The sequence below is a fragment of the Solanum lycopersicum genome, chromosome 11 (genome assembly GCF_036512215.1).
Source record: "Solanum lycopersicum chromosome 11, SLM_r2.1".
In the NCBI taxonomy this organism is placed as follows: domain Eukaryota; kingdom Viridiplantae; phylum Streptophyta; class Magnoliopsida; order Solanales; family Solanaceae; genus Solanum; species Solanum lycopersicum.
This window is the reverse complement of record NC_090810.1, coordinates 38333906-38355223: the sequence shown is the minus strand read 5'-3', so window position 1 is coordinate 38355223 and position 21318 is coordinate 38333906.

The window sequence follows — 21318 nt, the reverse complement described above, 5'->3', positions numbered from 1 at the left end:
TCATTTACCTCCATTTTTGTAGTTGGAGTTGGGGTCTCTACGACATCTTGAATTGGTGCATTAAGATCATGTTCATCCTCAATTATCATCTTGTCCAGTATATATAATATATGTAATCATTATATCATGTAACATTTTCTTTCTCCAAAATGTGACAGTCCTGCAAAACGTGATTGCAAAACTCTGAATGCACGTTCAATATCTTTTTGGCGTTATTCTTGTTTCATCGTGAATTAATTATTATGTCATTTATTATATTTTATCTTATGTTTTAATTATTATGTTATGTATTGTATTGTTATCTTGTATTTAAAATATACAAATTTAAAAGTTTGTCTTTTTTTTTTCGAACTTCGTACCAAGTTAAACTAATTCATATCAAATTAAGGGAAATTACGCAGACAAACAAAAATATACTTGCTTTGATTTCCATTTATTACCAATTACGGCTTAAGTTTAACTATAATTATGTGTATCTCTATCATCTCTTCCTCTCTCTTCTCTTATACATACACAAATACAACTTATGCATATACAAATATAAATTGATATGATACAATTTATTAGTTTGTTAATATTGTTGTATTCATCGATACACATATATATATATATAGTTACGTATCAAATAAATATAAATATACAATTATGCAGATATATAAATATAATCATTGATATATATGTATACTAATTACATATATATACAATTATCTGATAGATATACAAATACAATTCGTTTCTCTAGTCCACCCTCTACCTTCTCTCCTCTTTTTCCCATTTTCGGAACAACACATATAACTACGAAACATGATTAGCACATTATAGGTATAGAACCTAATTTAATTTATTTTAGTGGCTATTTACAAAATTTCACCAAAAAAATGAGATTGAAAAAAAAAATAGAATTAAGTAGCCAGCAGCCAGCCATGAGCCATATTGTTTGACGGTTGACCGTTCCGTTCCGTTAGTGAAGACGGTTGGTACGTTTCGTAAATAATTTCTAGATAAGGCCTTGTTTCTTAATCTCATATCCTCTATTATAAATATCAAAAAGCAACAACCAGGCTGGGCCAAACATAATAATACACCCTCCACTCACTACCCTACTCTCACTCTCAATGCCGTGTACTCCACTTTCCTTCTCTAATTTTTGTATATATATTTACCTAATTATTTCCATTTTACTTTTATCATATTTCTATTCATTCTTCAAATATCAGAATAAATAGAGAAAATACATTAGTATCCCATTTAATTATAACATTTTTTTAAAAAAAGAGATAATAATAAAAACATATATAAGTTTTTTTTTAGTTTCGTATCTAAACTATTAAGAGTATGGATATCATACATAAACTAATATTTTTTAGTTTGAAAAACACATCTCAATGCTGTATATAATACACTCTCTCTTTTGTTTGAAAAAACATTGACACATAATATTTCATATGGATAAAATATTTCATCTTGATAAAATTAAATATTAAACTATTAATATAAATTAAAGATTAAAGTATTACTATCCATAGAAAAAATAAATTTTTTTAAAAAAATTATTCTTCTTATAACATTTCACCACCTCCCAAACGTATCCCCATCCCCTTTTCAAAAGATTTTCTTATATAAAAAAAAAATAATTTTTGATACTACTTTTTTAATTTTTAATTTTAACAAATTCTAATAATTTATTTAATTTTCGTTAATGTTGAATGTTTTGTGCATGTGGAGTGTGATCTGACAATTTTTTAAAATAAAAGAGTGTATTGCAGACACCATAACGAGAGTGGTATAAAAGAGAAAAATGTGTTTCTCAAACTAAAAAGTGATAGTTTAGGTATGAAACTCACACTTTCAATAGTTTAGGTATAAAACTTCTAAAAAAAGTTACAGTTTAAGTGTGTTTTTTAAACTTATCTCTTAAAAAAACACTAAAACTTTGCAAAGGTCCTAATACCCCATTACACAAATTATACTTACCATGTGTTAGTTAGGTTAATTTTAAAAATAATATTTTCATATATGTAATTTCTTTAAAATAAATAAATAAATTATCTTTTCTTTTTCTTCAAAAATAATTCAACGACAACAGTCATTCTTTACGTCGGTGGCAACAACTTTTTCGCATAGTCACCAATGCTATAACATCAATAACACATCTCAAGCTTAGCAAATCTATAGGATCAAAATTTCTTCTATTTTCTCCTATGGTTAATCTTCTTTTGCATACTTTGCCTTCGATTTTGCTCGAAATCAAGATGTAAGATTGAAAGTACATCTCTACTTTAAATGGGGTATTTTCTACTTTGTTTGAATATGACAACTGGTGATTCCCCCTCCATCGTTTGTCGTTCGTCGTTTGTTGTTGTCGTCAATCTATCTGACGTTTCTTTCCCGATCTTCCTCTCTCGTTTTTCATCTCTTTCTCTTTCAACAATTTCATCAATTTTCTTCGAAGCTTAGGAGTGGATATTTTAAGTGTCCACCAATTTATTTTTTAGTGCAAGCATTGCAGCTTGTTCATCGAAGTGTCGATCGGTCCCAATTGCAAAAATGCAATAATTTTTTTTTAAAAAAATTAAAAATACAATCAAACAGATACAATAAAAAGATGATTTTTAATTAAATAAAGGGAAATGCACAAGTATATGCCCCAAATTCCAGAGACACACTTATACTATACTAAGGTCCTATTACCCCCTGGACTTATTTTATAAGTAATTTTCTACCCCTTTTCGGCCTACGTGACACTAGTTTGAAAGAAAAAATCAACCAGCGTTGGGCTCACTAAATAGTGCCACGTAGGTCGAAAAGGGTAAAAATTATTAATAAAATAAGTTCAAGGAGGTAATAGGACCTTAGTATAGTATAAGTGTGAATCTGAGATTTCGGACATATGTTAAAGGGGATACTTGTACATTATCCCTCAAAAATAAATGCTAAAATAAATAAAATAACATTTCTTTTGTTTATTTCACTTGCTAGTGGTGAGTGAAATACACTTTGTGTGCCACCTAAGATCATTATGGGGTAATTAATCCACTCCGCAAAAGAATAAGGGGGTACTAGGTTCCTTTCAAAGTTTTAAGTATTTTTTTTAAAAAAAAAGTATTATATAGTTGAATGGGATAATGATGTATGTTCTATAATAAATATATTCTCAAACTATTATAAATGATTACAGATATTCTTCATCATACTTTTAAGACATTACTATTTACATCGTCCAAAAATTAAAACATATATACCCTATTATAATAACATACATACATGTGTCATAATCTTATCCACCGATCCGACATTTATTAAATATGGACGGACCGCAAGATTGTGTTGTCATGTGTTCCTATTTAGTCTTCTATTAGAGTGAAAAACATATATGCTCTAGTTTTTAATTCAGCAGGAACATCAGTGTCCCATAAGTATGACAGAGCATATTTACATACCATTTACGATAGTTTAGGGATATACTTATTTTTTTTCCTTTGTTCATTTTTCTTTTTCCACGACTCTTACAAAATAAATTATAAAATATAATTTTATTAATTCACTATTTAAGAATTGTTTTTAAATTCTTACAATATTTTTATACTTTTAAATAAATTGACGGCAAAGATAAAATTAATTCTATTGTAGTTTTATAGCTCAATAAATAATTTGAGGCAATCATTTTATAGTAGTAATATGTATTACTAATTCAAATTAACGGAGTACAATACAAGAAAATTTTGGAGGAAAGGAAGAACATTGCTTTTCAAAATCATATACTCCCTTTTTTGAGAGAAAATTTTATCCTTTTTATTTATCACATAATCTTTTTATTACATATACGCCATTCAATTTAAGAGTTATAACGTAAAAATTGTTTTTTCTATTTTATATTACATATTAAAGCCATTTAACTTTAAAATTTATTACACTAAATTTATCATTTGTTTTATTTTGTCACATAAATGTCATTCAATTTAGCATGGGTTAACTAAACAACAAATAACACCTAAAGTTTTATATGATGTACTTTTTTAGAATATAAATATCACTCCAAAATAGATAGTTAACTTAATAAAACATAAGGAAAAGAGTTCGGAATTTATTCGAATATTGATTGAAATTGTTGTAACAATTCTAAACTTTAGGTAGGATCTATTATCCTCAATCACTATTTAATAGTGTATTTTAAATGCGTATATGTGCCCACATGAATAAGTTATTATTTATATTGATGCAACATTTATGATGTCTACGTCGATACATATATATTTTTAAAAAATATTATTAAATAGTACAAATATAAAGACTGTACTCAAAATTTAAAATTATTATAATAATTTCGATTAAAGTTTACAGATATTTCGAACATTTTTCTCTAAAACATACTAAATGTAATAAATTAATTTGAGATACCCTCCTCCCGTAGATTTATGAATATCTTGTGTACCGCCTTATTTTAATTTCTTTCTAATCATTTGAGTCATTAATAATCAAATAAAGTTCATAGATTTTATATTTGTCACCGAATTCTTTAATTTTCTAAGAATATATTTTATGTTAATTACAAAAACTGTTTATAAAATTAACTGAACAGTTGAGTATATTAATAAAATAAAATTATTCTATTGTATTATTTACATTAATAATGATAATGGATTAAAATCAGTACAAAGAAATAAAAATAAAAGATAGGAAATTAATATCATAAACCACAATGATGATTAGAATATGAAGCAAAATATTAATGAGCCAAATTTTTTAAATTTTCTCAAATGTAATTAATTTATTTTTTATTTAATTTGGGAAAAATTCAATGAATATATGTGGCATTTTTTTAAATAAAAAAAATACAACCTTTGTATTGCAAACTTTAAAATTAGATGATTATTATGTGGTATAAAAGAAAAAAAGGTGTTTTTTTTATATGTTAACTCTCAAAATTGACTAACGTATATGTATCAACTAGACATAGGTGTCCGCACTAGTACGGAGTTAATATCTATTAGGGTTTTTTTAAAAAAAATTAATTTATGTGATATAGATAGAATTTAGTAAGTTAATTGAATTTTAATATGATTTTTAGATATTTTAATTGTTAATTAATTTTTATTTGCACAAATTTAATGTTAAAAGGTCCATTAAGATATTTATTACTAAAATATTTTTCGACATTGATCGATAGTTTTTTTAATCAAAGTGATTACAAGATATAAAAAATTATCATTGACATTCAAAATGATAAAGTTATGACCAAAGAATATGGACTCAAAATTAACAGTCATGCCTAAAACAGATCTAATAATTTCGAAAAAATTATACACTAATTTAATTAAAATAGAACAAAAGTAATATTTTTTAAAAAATTTTTAGAAACAAGCTCGTCAACGGAGACGTATCTGCTTCAAAAGTCTCTCTTTTGTAAACTTTAAGCAAGCAGAACAAAAGGCAGTCGAAGTGGAGGAAGATGGAAGCCTGAAGGGACGCGTGTTAAGCAAAAAGGTGCTGCGATTTTTGTATAAATTTGGAGAAATGATGTGAAATGACAACGCTACCCTTATGAGCAAGCACACATGTCGATGGAGTGGTGCTTGGTAAGCTTCAACTCCCTCTTATTTAATAAGAGAAAAGAAAACATAAAATATAAAAAAAATTATGTGACAAATACAAATCTAAATAACTTCGGTGAAATTTACTCTTTTTGTGGTTCGTTTTTTTATCTGGAAAGAAATATCTTTAATCTCTTGTTTCTTCTTATTTACTACATGTTGCATTTTTTTGAAAGTCATTAAACTTATTTTCAAAATTAGCTAGCTTAATAAAGCATATTAAATTTAATAAATTAATTTTAGATACCTTCCTCCAATAGATTTACGAAAATCTTGTGTACTGTCTTATTTTAATTTCTTTCCAGCAATTGGAAGTCATTATTAATCAAATTGAGTTCATAGACTTTGATTATTTCATTGAGTTCTTTGATTTTCTAAGAATAAATTTTATGTTAATTACAAATAGTGTATTAAAAACACTAAATAATTGAGTATATTAATAAAGCAAAATTATTCTTTTGTATTATTTACATTAATGATAATGAATTAAAATCAGTACAAAAAGAAATAAAAGTAGCTATACTAACTTAATATTATAAACCACAATGATGATTATGTTATAAAATAAGAGGAAAATACAAGAATATTTAATCAATATAGGAAAATAAAATAATGATGGAAAGTATAGAATAGATAGTATTCTAGTTATCTCTTCAAGTGTGTTCAATAAGGTGAAAAGACTACCATTTTATAAGATTTAGAAAATAACTTTTTACATACTTTAAACAAATACGGTAGCACAACAATAAGTCTTACATTAAATAGGTTCATTATGTTATGTTGTTGATGAAAAGAAACATCCACAATTCAATAGTTTTATAACACTCCCCCTTGGATGTTTATAGATAAATAATTTGCCTCGTTAAAACCTTCCTAGGAAAAACCGAGTGGAAAAAAGCCTAGTGAAGCAAAAAGAGTACACACATCTCATAATACGCATTGAGTGTTGCCTCATCGAATACCTTACTAGGAAAACCCAATGAGACAACTTTGGCTAAGGGTAAAAGAATACGGGTATGAAAAACTTATTTGATATCTTGGAGACGACGCATTCCAATCTTATATCTTAACTTCTCAAATGTTGACGTTGGCGATGCCTTAGTGAATAAATCTGCAAGATTGTCACTCAAACGAATCTGTTGAACATTTATGTCACCATTTTGTTGAAGATCATGTATGAAAAAGAACTTAGGTGAAATATGTTTTGTTCAGCCTCTTTTGATATATCCTCCCTTTAATTGAGATATGCAAGCAACATTATCTTCATAAAATATTGTTGGAGTTTTTGTTTGAACAGAAAGACCGCGTAATTGCAGAATGTTTTGAGTCACTGATCTCAACCATACACACTCTCTACTGGCTTCATGAATGATATTATATCTTCATGATTTGAAGAAGTATCAACTATTTTTTGCTTCATTGAACGTCATGATATATCTATACCTCCATATGTGAATAAATAACCTGTCTTAGATTGGACTTTATGTGGGTCAAACAAATATCCCGCATAAGCATAGCTGATCAACTATGACTTGGACGCATTAGAATAAAACAATCTCATATCAATTGTTCCTTGAAGATATCTGAATATATGCTTAACACCTATCCAATATCTCCTTGTTGGACATGAAGTGAATTTCGCCAATAAACTTACTGGAAATAAATATCTGGTCGGGTATTGTTGTCAAGATACATTAGTGCTCTAATAGTATTGAGATATGATGTTTAATCACCAAGAAACTCTTCATCCTTTTCTTGAGGTTGAAATGGATCTCTATTTATATCGGGAGACCTCACAACCGTTGAGGTACTCAATGGGTGTGCTTTATCCATGTAAGATCGCTTCAAAACCTTTTCAATATATATTGATTGATAGATAAATATTCTATTATCAAATGTTCAATTTTAAGACCAAGAAATTTTTTTGTTCAAATTCTTTCTTCAAACAATCAACGGCTTTTGAAAGCTCTTTAGGAGTTCCAATAATGTTCAAGTCATCGATAAATAGATATTATTACAAATTCATATTTTGACCTTCGTATAAAAATACAAAGATAAATAAGGTCATTTTTATACCCTTCATATAACAATTTTCGTTAAGACGATTATATCACATTCGTCCTAATTGTATATAGATTTCTGAAGTTTTATTGAACAACTTTCTTTTGAATTTTTATATGTTTCATGCACTTTGAGTGCTTCAACGATTTTCCTAAAAATATTATGGTCTAGTGAGTCATATAAATAGGTTGTGACAACATCCATTAGATGCATTTCAAGCTTTTCATGAACTGTCATATTTATTAAATTTCTGAAGGTAATTGCATCTATCACAAGATAATACATCTCCTCATAATCAAAGTCAGGACTTTGTGAAAATCCTTATGCCACAAGTAGTGTTTTATATCTTATGATTTATCATTTTCATTGCGTTTTTGCATAAAAACTCATTTGTGCCCCACTGGCTTGTAGAGGTGTCAAAATGGACTGACCCAACCCAACTCAACCCTACCGATCTAGGTTAAAATAGGTTGGAGCGGGCTAACCCTTTTAATTAAAGAGCCAATAAAATAGTAGTCCAACCCAGTTCTAGCGGACCGCGGGTTGGACCTTCATCCAAAAAATGAACAATATTACTCTCTTAGAAAGAGTATAGAACGTTGACGTCTATGAAAACGACATCAGTTCATACAAAATTTCATTTATAAATCATACACTTTGGTGAATACATACAAAAATACTCTTATGAATCATACACTTTGATGAATACTTACAAAAATACATAATAGCCAATGTAAGATTTAGCGGATAAATACTTAACTAGCTGGTTTAAAAGATTTCCAGCAACACAAGGCAACTTAAATACTTAACAAATCTAAATTTCTAAATATTACATGACTCACTAATTAAATTTTTACAACTCCGCTTCCGCTTTAACCATCAATTACATTTGAATCAACATGTGATATTGTTTCCTTAAGAAGTTTATCTTCATCTACAATTCACCAAACAAGATGATGTTGATATACCGTGGTTTCATAGTATTATTAATACTTTTTCCGTAAGTTTAGTGTGTCCAAAAGTCTTTTTGTGCTAATTTTTATATAAGTTTCTCTTTATTTTGCAAGAAATTTGTCCAAAGATGAATGAGGAGATTTTGAGCGAAGAAATGTAGAAGAGACCACCTACGGAGCATGTGACGGTCCGTCGTGCTTGTGACGGTCCGTAGGTGGCAGCGTAGTACAGCTGCTGAAGGAAGATGGGGAAGTCTGACCAAGTGTGGGGTTACGAAGCTTGTGACGGTCCGTCGTGTCTATGACGGTCCATCCTGCAGGTTTGTCATGAAGTTCAGAGAAGTAATTCCAGTACCCATATTCCAAGAGTTGAAGTGTTTTGGAACGAAGAACCTCGACGGACCGTTGTGTCTATGACGGTCCGTCATACTTGCCGTCGAGGGTAATGAAGAGAGCAGCAGAAGAAATTGCATAAGTATGGGACGACAGAGTCCATGACGGTCCGTCATGACCACGACGATCCGTCGCGAGGTCCGTCGATCCAGCCACATTTTGGCAAATTTCCAGCAAATAGAGTCCTTGTTTAATTAGGTTTTTATTTTCTATAAATTGTTCGAAAAACCTCGTTTTTGGGGTTAGACTCTGGATCATTGTTAGACTCTTAGATTGTTAGACACCGTATTAGTAAACACTGTATTGTGAGACTTTTGAGAATTGTGAGATTGTTGATTATTTTGAGATTCTTGCAAGTGATCATTGGTGATTAATCAAGCAAACTTTCGGATTTTACTCTTTCTCATTGAAGTAAGTACATGAATTCTTATTTAATATATTTGAATATTGTGATTATGACTATGACTAACTAAACTCCATAACTAGGGTTGTGGGAACCATAGGCAAATAGTGAGATAAAACCTAACTAAAATAACAATTCTAGAATGATGTCTTGCATGTATTAATAATTCTTTCGCTTAGAAGCATTTTTAACGGATGGCCGACGTTAGTACTCGCCTTAATGCTACTTGCCGGACCAAGGAGGTAGATAATAGGAAAAGAATTATCAACATAGAGTATTTACTATCTAATAGGATAGTATTGATTGGTACGAGGTAATACCTTAGTCAATTATCGAATACGATGCTTAATATGAGGTAAAGATAAGGGTTAGCAACACACGTAGCCGGACCAAGGTGCGGAGTGATATTTTCTTGATGCCGGACTAAGGATTTAAAAAATACATAACTTATCACTTTGCATGCAAGATACTAGGAAAGAATTGTTATAGTTAGAATTATCAAGTTATGAACCTGTGGGGAACACGTAAACCCTAGTTACTTTGATTAATTGATTAAAATCCAACATTCAAAGTTGTTAAGTGTCTCTTTCAATTGCGTTAGTTATTTTCATTCATTTAGAAATAGAAACCCCTCTTTTATTGTTTTTACTTTCCAAGGAAGTCATTGACCAAACAATAGTAATAACAGGTTGAAGTTAAGTCTAGACTATTTTCCTCATGGGAACGATCCCAACCTCACTGGTTGGGTTATTTACTTGACACGACCGCTTTACTCCATATATACATAGTCTAAGTAAGACACGACCCCATGACGGTCCGTCACAGTCACAATCTCTTCACCAGGCATCGCCTGGAGTGGGCAGCACGTCCGTTGGGATGTTACAGTGAAGAAATGGTCTGAGAGTTCTACGCATCCTACGTAGCGACTCTCCGATCACAGATAGATAGGCGAGATTCCCCCGCCAAACAGGCCCCACTGGAGCAGGTCCAAGTACGGGGCGTGCAAGTTGACATTTCCCTGCCTGCCATCCGTCGGTTTGTATACGGCAAGGGTATTGATGCTACTCGGGCCCCTCTCACTGCCGAGTTTGACTATCGGTGGCAGATTGTTAAAGATGGACAGTTCTTGCGCGAGCCATCGCAACTAAGAGAGAACACCAAGAGGTGGATGGCCCTGCACCTGTCAGTTGATGGAAAGGGTGCCGACTGGGTGACTGAGCCAAAGGGGGGCATCAAGAAGGCCAACCTCACTTTCACGGCGAAGTTCTTGTGGCTGATTGTCCGCCACTACCTTTCCCCCACAGCCGCTGATAATATCGTTACATGGGACCGATCAGTGTTGATGGCGGCGATGATTGCTGGGTTCGAGGTGGATTTCGCGTGGCTTCTACAGGCAGTCATGCACGAGAGGGCTTTCAAGGTCACTACTACTTACCCTTTCCCGTGCATGATCTTTTCTCTTTGCAGGTCCGCAGGGGTGCTTATATGGCACGTAGATCAACTCAAGACTCTGCATGGCACTATTGACGTCGGCCTCATCAGAGATGAGGCCAATGAGTTGGCTCCACGCAGAGGGCCCATCCAAAGCTGCCCCTACCCAGGCCCGAACAGCTACACAGGCGGCGTCCACTGACACTACCCCGGTCGAGTCTATCCCGGGTAGTAGCACTGCCTCGGGTTCCTCTAGCACAGCCCCTCTACCGGCGCTGGTCCCACTTGCTAGGGTTCAAAAATTAGAGGCGCAAATGGCTACACTTCTGCATCATATCTAGCCGTGGATGCAGAAGTCTATTACTGAGTCCGAAGAGCGCCTAGAGCGGAGAATGGTCCAGTTTACAAAGCGGAAGATCGCTGAGGTTCACCAGCGCTTGGACGCCTTTGAGTTGAGGGTGCTAGCCCGGCCAACCCCTCCAGTGGATGTGTCGACTCTTCAAGCTACGGTCGACAACCTTCGCACAGATATTGACACGATCTTAGAGGCTAGGATGCCGAAGTCTGAGGCCCCTTCTGTCGAGCCTGCTGAAGACATAGTGTTGGCAGCCCTATTTGCCACTTCAGAGATTCCACCACCTCCCCCTCGAGAGCATGCTAAGAGGCGTAGGGGTCGAGCAGAGGACGAGGCGCGAGCACGGAAGAAGGAGCGCTGAGATATGAAAGCTGCGAGTAGAGCCTCACTTGCTGAGGAGGAGGCGCACCAGATAAGAGCATCAGAGTTAGCGGTTGGGGAGTCTAGCTCCCGAACTGTGGAGATAGAAGGAGGCACTACTGATGGTGTGGTTGTTGCTGAGGACACCACTGAGGGTGTCCATATTGCAGAGGACGTAGGTTCCGAGGAACCGGATCCACCAGCTTGCTGATCGACGGTGCTTTGCGCCACAGGTTTGCTTCACCTACCACTCTAGTATTTAAATTTTTATGCATTGGGGACAATTGCATGTTTTTTTTGGTTGGGGGTGAGGTAAATGGAAAGTGAGTGTTAGGGTGAAGTCTGAGTAGCCCAATTCACTATCCTCTTTTGGGATTTTCTTGCCTGTGTTCTTTTTCCCCAAAAGACTGATTACTTTTTTTGTTGAACCGGCATGTCTATAAGTTTTGTACATAGTTTCATTCTGGAGCATGATGGCGAAATGATATCCTGATAAATTAGAAAATGATGCATGACTAGGCATAGTAACTGATAAATGTTTAACTCTAAGAATGACATAGAGGTACACCATTGCATTACCCTAAGTCTTAAATTCGAACTAGGTGTATGATAATCTGGTATAGTGATGAGATGTCAAGTGAGTGTGAGGAAGATTTGAATAGTCTACTATTGGTACTGAACTAGAACTTGCCGGGTTAGTCCTGCTAAAAGTAAGTTGTAATAGACAATTAGGAAAGGATCATAAGCCCTTATTCAATATAGCCCATTTCTAGCCTAAATAAAAGAAACCAAATGAAATTTATCCTTCTTTGATCCAAATGATCTGAGCTTAAATTAGACCTTTCTTTTTCACCCCAACGAATCTTTTCTGAGAACAATGCGTTGGCCCTGGTCCCTCCTTGGACATGTGCACCTCAGCTTATGCCAAAAGCATAAGTTGAGGGTGGCTAATGCAGTAAACAACCGTCGTTATGGCCCTGACCCAACTTTGGGTATTTTGTACCTTGACTCATGGCAAAGCCATGAGTTGAGGATGGCTGTTATGAGGAATGCTCTGGAAAGTGGGGTTGAAAGAACAAAGAGAGAGAAAGAACAAAAGTAAAGTGACTCAAGAATTAGTTGAAAGAAAAGTAAAGAAAAAGAAAAATATACAAGAAATACAAGCAAGAAAAGAAGAGAGTCACTTACACAAATGAAGAAAGAAGAGAAAATAGCAAGGTGAAAGAATATGAGAAACCGGGCGAGATAAGTTTGAGCGTATCAGATATTGCAAAAGACTTGATTTTTTATTTTCAAAATATTTATTGATAAAATATTTACAAATAAAATACTATTAAAAATATATATAAAATTATTTTAAAAAATTAGTAGCTCACGGGCTTGCCTCTGAGGCTTGTGGGTGCGGCTTACGAGCCCAACGAGCCAAATGGGGCGGGCTAAAAAGTTTCGTTCCTAAATGGGCCAAAAATATTAAGCCCAATCCCACTTATTTCAGGGTTGGGTTGGGCCAGCCTCGTAGGCCAAACCCATTTTGACGGCTATACTGGCTTTTCATCTTCAAGTGTTCCAACTATTGGTCCAACTTTATGTTTTTCAAGTGAAGCCAATTCTATTTGAATTGCTTTCTTCCACTTTGGCCAGTCATTTCTTTGTCTACATTCACTGACAAATTTTGGTTCCAAATTCCCATCTTGTTGCATTATTTCAACTGCAACATTATATTCATAAATATTATACATTAAAATATTATTTTGATTCCACCTTTTTCTCGTCGAGACATAATTTAAGAATTTCTCCATTCTCATTATTTTCAGGTACATGGACCTCCTCTGTGGTGCCATCATTTATTATGTCTCGAGCTCTTCATGAGCAATTGCCTCTACATTATGATTATTTATTTCTTTTCTTTTTCAAGAATTTTTATCATTGAAATCAATTGGTCTACCACGTTTTAAGCGTGGTACAGACTCATTTGCCTTAACATTTTGTCCTATAGGGACATCAACTCGAATTTGAGCATTTGCAGATGGGATATATGATTAAGTAATCCGCGAAAGGTTAGTAAATGCATCCGGCAGTTGATTTGCAATTTTCTGCAAATAAATTATCTTTTGAACTTCTTGCTCACATTGATTTGTTCGAGGGTCTAAATGAGATAGTGAAAGTGAATTCTAATCTATCTAATATTTCCGAACTAATTTTGTTCTCCCTCTAATGTTGGATACACTAATTCATCAAAATGACAATAAAAAAATCTTATCGTAAATAAATCTCCAGTTCTAGGTTCAAATATTTTATAATAGAAAGAGATTCATACCCAACATATATCTCCAACCTTCTTTGAGGACCCATCTTTGTGCAGTGTGGTGGAGCGATTGAAACATATACCACAACCAAATATTCTAAAATGGAAAATGTTTGACTCTTGACCAAAAACCAATTATAATGGGGAGATGTCATAACAACAGGTTCGCCTTATGCGCACAAGTGCTGCTACACGCAAAATAGCATGCCCCCAAATCGAAACAAGCAATTTCATTCTTATTAACAACGGTCTAGCTATCAATTAAAGATGTTTAATCAATGACTATGCTAAACCATTTTGAGTGTGAACATGTGCAACAAGATATTCAACTGTTATTCCAATGGACAAACAATAATCATTAAATGTCTTAGACGTGATTTTTATTGCATAATCTGAAAATTGTGTTTTAACCTTATTATTTGAGTCAGCAACCTCAACCTCACAAAAGTCATATTTTGAGTTGACAATAGACACACATGTGACCATCTTGTAGATTTTGTCACAACCCAAAAATGGGTGTGATGGCACTCGTCTTATCCCACCAAGATAAGTCAGCCTAAAACTAAATATCTAACAAAGTGCGCAAGTAAATGACAATCCAACAACAATTCCTATTATGAAACCAAGTCATATTAATCCAATCCCCAAAATCAGGTTGTCACGTGCACAAGCCTCTAATGTAAAAATTAGAATTGAAACAAAATAGAAGTCTAAATGAAGTTGTCTTTCAAGTAAAAACAAAGTCATAAACAGGAGTAGGAAAGTTCGCTGAGATGACAAGAAGCTACCTCACAATCCTCCACAAGATGCCTCGAAAACGAAAAGAATGACAGGTATCACGAAGATCCAGGCTCGTATCCTACAAAAATTTGTAGAAGCAAGGGGTGAGTACCAAACCACGCGGTACCCAACAAGCAAACCTCTAAACACAAGTTAAGTGAACAAAATACGGGCACTTCTTACACCATATCTAACCTCCACACTACAGTCTAATAGTTTACAGTTTACCAAACACACAACTCAATAACCACACTCTATCAGTTTACACATTCTCAATAACCACTCAATATTCAACAGTCACAAGCTTCACAGAGAAACACTCACAAGATCAACAAAACACGTGTTCAAGTTCATCAATAATAAAATGTGTAATGCCATGAGATGCAATGTCAAGTATAGTGATGCATGTCTTCCCTAACGATACACACCCGCTGTCTCTCAGTCCGGGACCCATAGGGGACATATCTGTCCATGCATCTGTCGCGGCGCACGACACGACCCTCGATAATAGTAACCTTCGCGGCGCGCGATACATCCCTCGAAATATAATTACCATCGCAGCGCGCGATACGACCCTCGAAAATAGTACATCCTCTTACCACAACCATGTCTCAGATACAATGCAAATGACATGCTCAAATGAAAAGGAGGAGATAACCATTTGATAACAAAACACAATTTGCAACAAGAAATACAACACCAACAATTAAGCAACAAGTCTCCAAATCATTCTCAACATCACACAAGGAAATACACGAATTTAGTACGCTTAACAAGGGTTTAGAAATTCACTTGCCTCAATCACTCTAATAATCACTCTGGGACTTGATCCTTCCCTTTCCGTTGAGCTTCCAAATCGATGCAATCTATGCAAGTATATATATTCACAATAAGGTTTCAGAACTAGCAACACTCACACTTTTGTGTGTTTAATCTTGACCTAAAAATTCACTCCAAATTTATAATCAAGTTCGTAATTCTTGATGCCAACTAACATTTCAACTATTATATTTTTCAAGTTCCAAGTCTAAGGTTAAGTTCCAAATTATTTTCAATAGCATAATTCCAATGGTATTCACATAATACCATACATCTAATGCTTAATATGTATCTTAATGTATCCAACTTGAATTTTTAATGCATTAACTAAATTATAATTATTAAAATATGAGGCCACTGGTTATGAAACCAGTGGCAGACGAACAAAGGAAGAAAAATGTATCTTATAATGAGAGTAATACTTTATATAATTAATAATTAAAAGCTATACAACATGGCCAATCATTACCCTCCAACATACAATTATCATGCCATACTTTCCCACTAATATTTTCTCTCCAAAGACACTGCCAACAACCACTTTCCCACAACCTATCTATAATAATAATATAATATGATCATACCTATAATTACCAATATAAGGATATAGAAAATATTGAGGTTTACCTTGGGAATTATGGTCTTTTTCTTATCGCTGCACTACCGTTCTTCATTCCAAATCCTCATCAGTTTCTGATTTACAAATACAAAAAAAAAACCTTCGCTTTTTTTTTTAAAATTAAATATAGGCTAAAGGGTATAAGGTCTTAATTAATTATTTTTTTTTCACTTTAGCCCATTAACTATTAATTTAATCATTTATCTACAATTATTCATCCATTAGTTAACTCAAGTTAAGCAAATATTTAAAATTTCCAAAAATGACCTTCCGGGTCATTACATTATCCACCACTAAAATCATGTTCGTCCTCGAACATAAAGTAAAAGAAAGTACCTGATGTTTCAAAAAGTTGAGGATATCTGGCACGCATGTCGGACTCAGTCTCCCAAGTTGCTTCTCTTACTGAACAGTGCTTCCATTGCACCTTCACTGAAACAAGCTCCTTGGTTCTAAGCTTTCGGATTTGCCTATCCAATATAGCTATAGGCTCCTCCTCATATGTCAAGTCTGGACCCAGCTCCACATAATCGAGTGAAATCACATGAGATTCATCCAGAATATACTTCCGAAGCATAGAGACATGGAAAACAGGATGAATTGCGGAAAAACTAGGTGGCAAGGCCAACTTATAGGCCACCTCTCCCACTCGGCTCAAAATCTCAAAAGGTCCAATGAACCTAGGGCTAAGCTTGCCCTTCTTTCCAAACCTCATCACACCCTTCATGGGTGATACTCGGAGCCAAACATGATCACCCTCCATAAACACCAAGGCTCTAACTCTCCGGTTTGCATAACTCTTCTGTCGACTCTGAGCTGTCAATAATCTATACTGAATCATACGGACTTGCTCCATAGCATCTCTAAGCAAGTCTGTATCCAAAGAGTCCATCTCTGCCGAATCAAACCAACCAATCGGAGTCCTACACCGTCTTCCATACAACGCCTCAAATGGGGCCATCTGGATACTAGAGTGATAACTATTATTATAGGCAAACTCCGCTAATGGTAAATGTTGATCCCATCTAGCACCAAAATCGATCACACACGCTCGAAGCATATCTTCCAATACCTGAATGGTCCGCTCAGATTGACCATCTGTTTGAGGGTGAAATGCCGTACTCATATCTAACTGAGTACCCAGACCATGTTGTAATGCCTTCCAGAAGTGAGAAGTAAATAGTGAACCTCGTTATGATAAGATAGAAATAGGAACTCCATGTAGTCGCACAATCTGACTGATATATAGTTCGGCTAACTTTTCTGCTGTATACTTTACCCGAACCGGGATGAAGTGGGCAGACTTGGTCAGCCTATCAACAACAACCCAAATAGAGTCATAACCACCCACTGTGGTAGGCAAACCCACAACAAAGTACATAGTAATCCTCTCCCACTTCCAAGTAGGAATAGGCATCCTCTGAGATACACCCCCGGGCCGCTGGTGCTCACACTTGACCTGCTGGCAAGTCAAACACCTCGAAACAAAGTCTGAAATATCTCTCTTCATCCCACACCACCAGTAATGCTGACTCAGATCATGATACATCTTCGCCGCTCCCGGATGGATGAAATACCGAGAACAATGGGCCTCCTCAAGAATCAATCTAATCAAATCGCCTGTCCTAGGCACACAAATTCTGCCTCCGATCCGCAAGACACCATCAGAATCAAGGACAGCCTCCTTAGATTCCCCTCTCAATACTTTGTCTCGAATGAGACATAATTTTTCATTATCAAACTGTTGTGCACGAATTTGCTCGACTAAAGAAGACCGAGCCTCAATAAAAGCAATCATCCCATCACTCTCTTCTGAAATCTGCAAGCGGACAAGACTGTTAGCTAATATCTGCACATCTCTAGCCAATGGTCTCTCCTCAATACTAAGCGCTGCAAGACTCCCCATGCTAGGAGTCTTCCTACTCAGAGCATCGGCCACAACATTGGCCTTTCCTGGATGATACAGAATGGTCACATCATAGTCCTTCAGCAACTCAAGCCATCTCCGTTGCCTCAAGTTCAAATCCCTCTGGATAAAGATATACTGAAGACTCCGATGATCAGTGAAGATCTCACAATGCACTCCATACAAATAATGACGTCATAACTTAAGTACAAATACCACAGCCGCCAACTCTAGATCATGAGTAGGGTAGTTCTTCTCATGGGACTTCAATTGCCTAGAAGCATAAGCAATCACTTTCCCCTTCTGCATCAACACACCACCCAATCCAACTCCTGAAGCATCACAATACACTGTAAAGTCTACACCCTCCTCAGGTAGAGTCAACACAGGAGCTGAAGTCAATAAAGTCTTGAGTTTTTGAAAGCTCTGCTCACACTCATCAGACCACTGAAAACGCACATCCTGTCGAGTCAATCTAGTTAATGGAGCTGCAATAGTAGAGAAACTCTGGACAAATCATCGATAATAGCCTGCCAATCCCACAAAACTCCTAATCTCAGTAGGTGAAGTAGGTCGCGTCCAGCCTCTAACTGCCTCAATCTTGGTCGGATCTACTCTAATACCCTCCTTGGACACCACGTGTCCCAAGAATGTCACAGAAGTAAGCCAGAACTCACACTTTGAGAACTTGGCATACAACTTCTCTTCTCTCAACCTATGAAGTACAATCCTCAGGTGTTGGACATGGTCCTCCTCAGTCTTAGAATAAACCAAGATGTCATCGATGAAAACAATCACAAAAGAATCAAGGTATGGTCAAAACACCACATTCATCAACTCCATGAATGCTGCAGGGGCATTAGTCAATCCGAAGGACATTACTAGAAACTCATAATGCCCATACCGGGTCCGAAAAGCTGTCTTAGGGATATCTGATGCCCTAATCTTCAACTGATGATACCCAGACCTCAAATCAATCTTAGAGAACAATGATGCTCCCTGTAACTGATCAAATAAGTCATCAATACGCGGAAGAGGATACTTATTCTTAACTGTTACCTTGTTCAACTGTTTGTAATCAATACACATTCTCATAGTCCCATCCTTCTTCTTCACAAACAATACAGGGGCACCCCAAGGTGATACACTAGGGCGAATAAAACCCTTACTCAATAAATCTTGCAACTGATCCTTCAATTCTTTCAACTCTGCTGGGGCTATACGATATGGAGGTATAGAAATAGGCTTAGTGTCCGGCTCCAAATCAATAGCAAAATCGATATCCCTATCGGGAGGAACACCTGGAAGATCAGAAGGAAATACATCGAGAAACTCCTGAACCACAGGAACAGAGTCCATGGAAGGTGGTTCAACACTAGTATCCCGAATAAAAGCTAAGTAAGACAAACACCCCCTCTCCACCAATCTCTGAGCACGGATAAAAGAGATGACCTTTCTAGGATAAGAACCACTAACACTCTTCCACTCAACCCTCGGAACACCAGGCATTGCTAAAGTCACAGTCTTAACATTACAATCAAGGACAACATGATAACAAGAAAGCCAATCCATACCCAAGATAACATCAAAGTCCACCATCCCCAGAATGATTAAGTCTACCCAAGTGTCATACCCAGCCAAAGAAATAAGACAGGATTGATACACTCGATCCACCACTAAGGGCTTACCCACGGGTGTAGAAACACGAATAGGTACAGTCATGCTATCACATATCATATCAAATTAAGCAGCAAAATACGTAGACATATAAGAGAATGTAGAACCTGAATCAAACAACACAGACGCAGGTCGATGGCATACTGGGATGATACCTGTAATAACAGCATCAGAGGTCTCTGCCTCAGGTCTCCCGGGGAAAGCATAGCAGTGGCCTCCTCGTCCACCTCCATCCTGGGTGGTACCTCTACCCCCACTCTGTTGAGCTGCAACACCACTACTAGAAACTCTATCACCTCTACCTGACTGAACTCTGCCACGACCTCTACCCTGTGGTACTGGTGGTCTAGTCTGGAATGAAGAATTAGGTCGAGGCCCACCACGACCCCTTTGTGAAGTACACTGCCGCATTAGATGATCGGGATCTCCACAAGTAAAACAAAATCTCTGACCTGGGAACTGTTGTGTGGACCCTGAAAACCCACTAGAATTTCCTCGCCCTGTAGGTCGCTGCTGTGAACTGTACGAGCCCTGACCTGGGCCATAAGAACCCCTAGATGTCTGGCCACCCTCAAATGTCGGCATAGATGCATGAATAGGTCCCCGCTGCTGAAAAGAACCACTCACTCTCTGTGATCCCCTACCTCTAGATGAGGCACCCTGAAACTGACCTGATATACGAGCTCTTTTAGGGTCCCCAAACTCCTCTCTCTCCATCAATTCCGCCTCTTTGGCGGCGCTCACAATAGATTGGAAAGAAGTCCCCTCCCTAGATGTCCGAAACACAGCTGACCTAATAGAGAAAGTCAATCCCCTCACAAATCTGCGGATCCTCTCTGTCTCATTTGGAATAATGGCCAACGCATGCCTAGACAACTGGAAAAAACGCGCCTCATACTCTGTAACCGATAAACCATCCTGTCTCAAACTCTCAAACCTCAAGCGACTCTCCTCTCTCACGCTCCATGGGATAAAACGATCTTGGAATGCGCTAGCAAACTGCTCCCAAGTCACTGGAGGAGATCCAACTCGCAAACATCCCGAATAAGTCCTCCACCAGTCTCTCGCTGGTCCACGAAGCTGAAGTGTAGCATATCGAACCCCATGTGACTCAGCTAACCCAACCACCTCTAGTAACTCTCGGCAGGTAGTTAGAAACTCATGTGCGTCCTCGCTCTTCCCACCCTGAAACTGAGGTGGGTCCATCTTTCGAAATCTCTCATACCTACGCTGCTCATCCTCTGTCAGAACAACCATCGATGCAACTTGACCCCCAACTGATGGTGCAATATCATTCTGAACCGCGGGATCTACTGGTAGTTGCCCCACCGCATCTTGAACAGCTGGAGCTTGTTGCTGCTCTTGGTTCTGATCCCCCTCTCTAGTACGGGAGTCATGTGGTGTGGTAGTCGCACCACCACCCTGAGAAAAGCTTTCAAGCACACTTAACACCCTCAATAGTGTATCCTGAAGCAACGGTGTGACTACAGGATCTGGAGGAACCTAGTCCTCTATGTCATCAATCTGAGGTTCGGTAGAGACCTCTCTAGCACGACTTCTCACTGGTGCTGCTCCACGTCCACGACCTCTGGCTACTGTCGCACTACTAGCACGACCTCGAGCTCGAGATCTACCCCTACCTCTAGCTGGGGCCTCAAAAACTGC